Here is a 7,276-nt window from a genome sequence, read left to right as displayed (position 1 = left end):
TCTGCTTTCCACTTAACTTTTCCCTCAAAAAAAAAAAAATAGTGAGGAAACTTTAAATAGTCTGTTGTGATATTTTAGTTTTTACAGGAGGAAAAGTTATTTAAACTGCTTCAGAGGATTCTGTGAAAAGTTAACAGTTTTTCATCTTTAATACATCTATGACTTTATGATATTTCCCCTCCTGGGAGAAAGTAGAGCAGCTTTTAGCTTAGTTTCCTAATCAATTAAAATCTCATAGCAAAAGTTTTGTACATAATATGATGAAAATAAGGGGAGTTACTGAAGGTCATCGCTAAGCACTGTGAATTGATGAAGAATTTTAATAATGGGTGATGAATATGATACCATCATCCTATAATAGTTTCATTATGTTTCATGATACTGCCACCTATGTATCCTTGAGCATTTTTCATTTATGCTATACTTCAATTCAAAAAGGATTTGAAGTTCTGAATGGTCCTGACTCATTAAAGTTTCCTGCAATGTTAAGAGTCCATTGTTTTATGATTAACTCCTGATATGTAATACGAGAAAGAAGGGGGGGGGAGAACTATTTTTTACTTATTCATATGCCATATTATAGTAGAAGTAAAAGGCCACAGCAACCCAGTGAGGCTGTAAAAAGAAGAGTTCTTACAGTAATCTGCAACAGTATTTTTAATTAAAATTGGAGTTCTCTATACAGAATTGTTAAGTTCTGTGCCTCCTGGAATCTCAGAATAAATGAATTATACTTTTGTTAGGTACCCGTAAAGAATGCTTTATTTTCAGAGAATTTTTAAACATACTGCATAAAAGATTAATAGATGCCACAAAATGTATTAGACAGATGTGGCTATAGTACCTGCTCCAAACGCCAGCTGGATTTGTAATTACATTTTTGGAGAGACTGAAGATCTGAATGCCTGCACTGAATGTGGTATATAATATTTCCTGACAGTCAGTGCTACTTATCATATGCTCTCTTTTAATTAAAAAGAACATATAAATTTATTTAATATACATAATATATTTTGTTATATTTAATTTTCAAAAGATATATATCCTTTAATAAATAGGAGAAATATTAGAATTATATTCTTCTAATAAAAAGGAGATGGGTGTGTATGATTTTTTTTGCCAGATTTAATTTCTATCTCCTTGCCTTTAACTAGAGATAGAAGGCAATTCCTAGAGAATACAGAGAAATAACTCCCAGATGATTATAAACAAACTAAAATAGTTTGATCGGCAGCACTCATATTTCTCTTATTAGCACAGATACTGAACAAACTTATCTACCATTTCAATAAATGTATGATTTAGAAAATAAGCAGATAGGTCAAAAAGGACAATCAATTCAAAATTAGATACAAGGGAAATCCCTCAGAACCAGCACGCTAGAGATAAGACAGTGGATCATAGATCTGCATTAAAGACCAAAAAATTGAGTGCCTGGGTGGCTCAGTTGGTTAAGCATCTGCCTTTGGCTCAGGTCCTGATCCCAGGGTGCTGGGGAGGAGCACTCTCTCAAATGAATAAATAAATAAATCTTAAAAAAAAAAAAAAGACCAAAAGATGACGGGGTGCCTGGGTGGGTCAGTTGGTTAAGCATCTGACTCTTGATTTCAGCCAGGTCTTAATCTCAGGGTTGTGGGTTCAAGCCCCCACATTGCCAAGTGTGGAGCCCACATAAAAAACATTAAGGCTGAAAGATGAGAGTGAATTGCCAATGTCCAGGTACGTGTAAGGAAATTGCTTTTGAAGAACAACAGTGAAGAGAAATTTCCTCCTTGCTTCCCTTCCCTGCTGTCAGAGGTCATCCTCTGCCAGTGTCTGAAAAATGAGGAGGGTTTGTCTCAAGGTTCACTCTTCCCTTACCACCAGGACAGCTCTTCACTGCCCCCAACTGCTTCCAGCTCCATGGCTGGTGATCACTGCACTCTGCCCACAGAGCTCACCAGGGACTCAGGCTGGCTTTCTTCGCCTCATTCCCTATTTACTGAAACCTTCAGTTCACTGAAAGATAGGGGATACCTAGGAAGTATTTTAACAAAGATGTGTATAGGAAGGAGAGTATTTTAAAAGTCTATTTTGAAGGTGAATCTTTGAGTCCAAGGAAAAAATTAAATGTTAGTCTTTCCTAAAGGAAATCCTTATGGGACACCTCCCTTTCTGCTGAGGGTCTCCCCTATTATTCCTTCAGAGATAAATTCTGTTTCTCATCTTCTCTATGCAAATCCCCAGTTTTCTTCTAGAGATTCTCAGGGCTTCCCCTTCAGAGGAACTTCTGGCCTGGGAATCTAGTCTAATGTTCTAATTCACCCATTCATCTAGATTGAATTCCTGAACAGAGAATAATCATACCTCAGGATGCACTAACAGGAGACCATAGTCAGGGCTTGGCAGTCAGGGCTTGGCACCCTGTGCTCAGGGGACTCAGAGTCTGCTCTGCTCAAGAGTCTCCACCTTTCAGAGATAAACATATGCTTTCTTAGTCTTCCTAAAACAGGCTGTGCTGCCACTTTTCAAAAACACACCCACACATAATTCTCATCATGTGAACATGTTTTTCCATAAATGAAACATTTTCCCCAAAGAAGATAGACTAAGTCAATACAATTTAATTAGATCTAGCAACGTCTGTTTCCCTTGGTTCAAACTTACTTTTCCAGACAATGCATTGAGCCACCATTTTCCAAGTATGGTTTCAAGACCTCTGGAGGTCCAGAAGGTCAAAACTATTTTAAAATAATAACTGATACATTATTTGCCTTTCCTAAGGTCATTCTAAGTGTACAGCGAAATTTCCCAGGGGCTAGATATCATCTATTGCCATCATCACTCTGACAGGTAACCTAATATGTGCTTGGGGATCCTTGTGTCTTCTAAAATACTCTAAATATGTTCTTTGGGGTCTTTGTTAATTTTTAAAAGTATAAATGGGTCCTGAGATCAAAACATCTGACAACCACTGGCATGTGAGATAATAGATACAAAGCCACTCATTTTCTACTTCTTTAAGCAATAGACTGCTCTACCTGTGATGGACCCTCCTTAAATATACCACAAACAATGAGAATTTTAAATTATGTCTTCTTGTCTTGAGCTTACCAAATATGTGGCCCCAGTGCTCTCCCATGCACACCCTTTTTAGCACAAGGCACAGTGTGGTTTCCCTTTAGCTCAATATTTGGATTTTTATTCCTTCCTACCTCCTAAGTTGAGATTTTCCTTTTTTTTTTTTTTTTTGAGATTTTCTTTCCCTATGAGGTCTCTATATATCTTTATCTATACATTATATATAGTTTCACACTATGTGTAGATAAATCCTTGCTGTTAACACTAACCATCCATATAAACTATATAAAAGACACAGAGGACTTTCTGTAGATATTATGTCATTTCTATACTAGCAAACATTTAGACTTTAGGAAAGGGTAGTTGGTGTAAGAACATTCTAGCACAGCCCCTTAATTTATTAGAGAAGAAAATTAAAACTCAAGCCCAAAGTATGTGATTTGAAATGCCTTTTTTAAAATCCAGAATGAGCTACAATAGGTAAACCTTGGGAAGCATCAGGGTGTCATTTGCCATGAACTTTGAGAGCAAACAACTAGTCAACACTGACCACCTAACTACAGTTAAATAGTGGAAAAACAAGCTTTCTAGTTTTGAATTTCTTTTGGATTCCCTATATTCTAGCGACCTTAACAACAGTGGGAAGGAAAAAATGCAGAACTCTATCAATAAGCTAAAATTCATCTGTAAAGCTGATTTCTGCTATTTCTATTCCATATGGCCTCTATGTGTACTGAGAGGTTTCCTGTTATTTACTTAGAAAGTACCTCTCTCCTTGACTACGGGACCTACCCATGATTTTATCCCAGATCCTCAGAGGCAAAGCAAAGCTCAAGATCTTATAAAATGAGACTTCTTATTCAGAGACTCTTTACCACTTTGAAAATAACCTCCAGGTGCCAGATGTACTGAGAAACCACTAAAAGTGGGTCACAACCAAAAATAATGGGTCAATGCAAAAAGACTTAGGAATTAGGGGAAAAAAACCTGACCTCTATTTCATAATTACTACTTTAAACGTATTTTTAAAAATCAGCTTTGTTTTATGATCATTCAAGCATTGTAAAACCTAGTTGGAAGCTACTTCAAAGTCTTTTCCCCTGGCTTTTCATTTTGTTAGTGTTAATACACAGAATAGAAATAGCAGGCATGATTTAGAACTGAAAACAAACCCCAGAACCTACACAGTTCCCAAGTGCTTATATCTTGGAAAAAGAACAAAAATATCAAACATTCCCTACTTTGTACTTTTAAACTTGGTAGTACAATAGTTAGAATAAGAGAAGTTTCTATATATACCTGCATTGTGAAACGGTCCCAGTATTCATTGTTGTCATAGTCCTGCTTCAAGATTCCAGACAAGCCCAAATGCAATTCTTTAGAGCTTTCAGACACATTCTCTGCTCAACAATTGAGTCCATATGAAAAGTTCGTGTCTTTCTGATCACACATGACCTAGGTGGGGCTGGGCAAGCAGATGTGATCTTCAAGAATCTTAACTAAAAAGCACAGATGAACTTACAAATGAAAATAGCAAGATGGGGGAAAGCAGCTCCTCTCCTTCATAAAGGTGTGTGTGCACACACATGGGTACACACACACACCCCATATAGAGTGTATGTATAAGCCTCAATTGAGCCATATGTCTCACAAAAAAAATACTTGTCCTTCTCAAAAATCCATCCCACCTCTCCCTCTGCCTGATCACTAGGATCAAAACCTCAGCATAGCCTAATTAGGAAAGTACTGACTTTACAAAAGATAAAGAGATTATTCACATAAGGACCTGCAGGACCTAGCAAATAGGTTCCAGGAGATGCTGAGAGAATGTGCCTGGGAATAGGACCAGCATGTACTAAACCACGGTACAATGTATAGCTGAATAATGCAGTTTTCTGACTGGGGTTACTGCCCCATGATTTGGAAACCATGCAGCGGCAACAACTGTTAAAGGGGATCCTGATGAGGTGGAGGTGCTAGGACTGCCTTGGCCTTGACAGTAAAGGGAACAAAAGGCTCACAGATGTAGTGTATTGGAACGGATCTACTATGGAAGACTCAAGAACATGTCAAATGATTGTGTTCACCAGGAAGACAACAGAATGGGTCCTGCACTAACACGTAAAGAAATGTGCTAGTGAAGAGGTCAAAGCATCATTGACCTCAGTAATGGTCCTCTGCTGGACAAGACCAGTGGTAAGGAGCATGGTACAGAAAAGGGATCTTTGGCAATTGAGAGGAGAGGACTCTGCAGTAAAAGAAACCACATAGCAGGACTTACCATAAGATTCAGCTCTGATGAGGGGTGCGTGAGTAGCTGATTCAGTTAGGCATCTGACTCTTGATCTCAGCTCAGGTCTTAATCGCAGGGTCATGGGTTCAAGCCCCACTTTGGGCTCCATGCTGGATGTGGAGACTATCTAAAAGAAAAAAAAAAATTCAAGTCTGATGGAATTACTGTAGCTGGCAGCAAGCCCAGATTGCTAACCAAGGGACTGTGATCCATGGAGATCCATGACTAATAAATATAGGGGCAACATAGATGGGAAAACCAAGAAGTTTATTAATAGCTAGGTTGTCATTAGGTTGTCATTGTCAATAGGTTGTCATTTCCCGAGCAGAAACAATCACAAGCCCTTGCTTGATCAGTTTCCAGTCCCAAGTGACCTCTCAGAGCCAGGGCCCACTGATGGAAGGAGAAGAATAAAGCATGAGGATGGGTCTCTGTGATGCTAAAGCAAATTGTAAAAGGGAATCCGTGGCCAATTATCAAGTAAAGGAAGGCTGGCAAAAGTGTCAGTTATTTTCAAAGCTTTTGCATATAGGATCTCATCTATTGTTGATACTAAAAGGCCCCAAACGCTGTTACAGCCCCCGCTATTACTTAAGGACATGCAGGCCAGGTAATAACATCCTGGCCCAGATCTGGCTGCTAGTGAGGCCAGGGGATCCAAAACACCACCTGGTGGTCATTTTCTGGATGTCTAATCCCAGTGGATCTAGCTGGTGGAATCCTCACACTGGCTCCTTGCCCTGCAGAATGAGAGCTGTTATAGTAAGATCAAGTGGAGGCCTCAGCTTCATCACAACACCACCACATTCTGTGTGTGTGTGTGGCGCGGCGGGGGGGGGGGGGGGGGGGAAGGGGGGGGGGAGGAGGGGCGCCCCGGGTGGCTCAGGCAATTGAGTGTCTTCCTTCAGCTCAGGTCATCATCTCAGGGTCCTGGGATCCAACCCCACAATGGTAGGCGGTCTCCCTGCTCAGCAGAGAGTCTGCTTCTCTTTCTCCTTCTCCCCCTCTACTCTGCTTGTACACTCTCTCAAATAAAGAAATCTTTTTAAAAAGTCAACAATACGCCATTCTGAGTAAAACAGAGACATTTGCAGACTCAGTCATTTCAAGTTCCTGGTTATGTTGTGACATCCCAACAAGGTCAAAAAACACTTAACATGACCTATTGCTAAGAGGCACAGAACTTGGCTGTCTGCTTCAGGTTCTGGAAGCAGTATATACTCCTTGAGAATACTACTCCAGTTGATTTTTATTTCAAGTTTCAAGAGGAGAGCAGAGCAATGACAGGCTATGCAGTAACAACTGGGAGGCTGCTTGGGCCACATGACCCAGCAGCTGCCATGGCACTAGACATACGATAGATAAAATATGTATTGTAGCATGCTACAATAGGGCATGTGCAGAGATGTCTAAGACTTAGAAGGCTATCCCTTCAGAAAACAGTTCCTGGCATGCTACCTGGCCCTGGTAGAGACTGAGCATCTGATCCTGAGACGTCGATTGCCTAGGCACCATAGCCACCAATTGTGAGCTGCGTGCCATCAAAACTACCAAGTCTAAAACCTTAGGTGGGCAGAGCAGACATCCATTGGATGACATGAGTAGTACATCTGGGATTCAGCCCTAGAATATCCTGAGGACCGAAGTAAATTCCAGGAAGAGTTATCTCAGACCTCCCTCCCACGATGTCCTGTACCTCTGCTGTACCAATGATCTCACAGCAGTTGGCATTAGGAGGTCCCCAATAACTAGTCGAACAGACCAAGAGAAAACACAAGGCTGATACAAAGACACATCAACTCCCCATGTTGGTGCTGGCCAGACATGGATTTGCAGCTACATTACAGCCCCACTCATTGAAGGTACTTAAGACAATGTGTATGTGTGTATGGATGGTGGTGTATTTTCCAGTGGGCAGAACTT

At 40.2% G+C, this 7,276-nt stretch overlaps 1 long non-coding RNA gene across 7 annotated transcripts in view; it reads right to left on the bottom strand.

The window, feature by feature from the left end:
- Window positions 1-7,276, bottom strand: part of LOC112650376 (uncharacterized) — a 200,274-nt gene that overhangs the window by 107,504 nt on the left and 85,494 nt on the right. For 6 of the 7 annotated variants that reach the window (XR_007413955.1, XR_007413952.1, XR_007413956.1 and 3 more), the window contains 2 exons: window positions 5,342-5,480; window positions 4,360-4,525 (listed from right to left, as the gene is read on the bottom strand). This is a non-coding gene — a long non-coding RNA (uncharacterized LOC112650376). Of the gene's footprint in view, window positions 1-2,286; window positions 2,449-4,359; window positions 4,526-5,341; window positions 5,481-7,276 lie in introns of those variants that run through there. The other variant, XR_007413954.1, reaches the window with a different exon arrangement.

This window comes from Canis lupus, chromosome 11 (genome assembly GCF_003254725.2).
Source record: "Canis lupus dingo isolate Sandy chromosome 11, ASM325472v2, whole genome shotgun sequence".
Taxonomy (NCBI): domain Eukaryota; kingdom Metazoa; phylum Chordata; class Mammalia; order Carnivora; family Canidae; genus Canis; species Canis lupus.
Note: the sequence above shows the minus strand (reverse complement) of the source record. Positions and strands in the feature narration are given on the sequence as shown.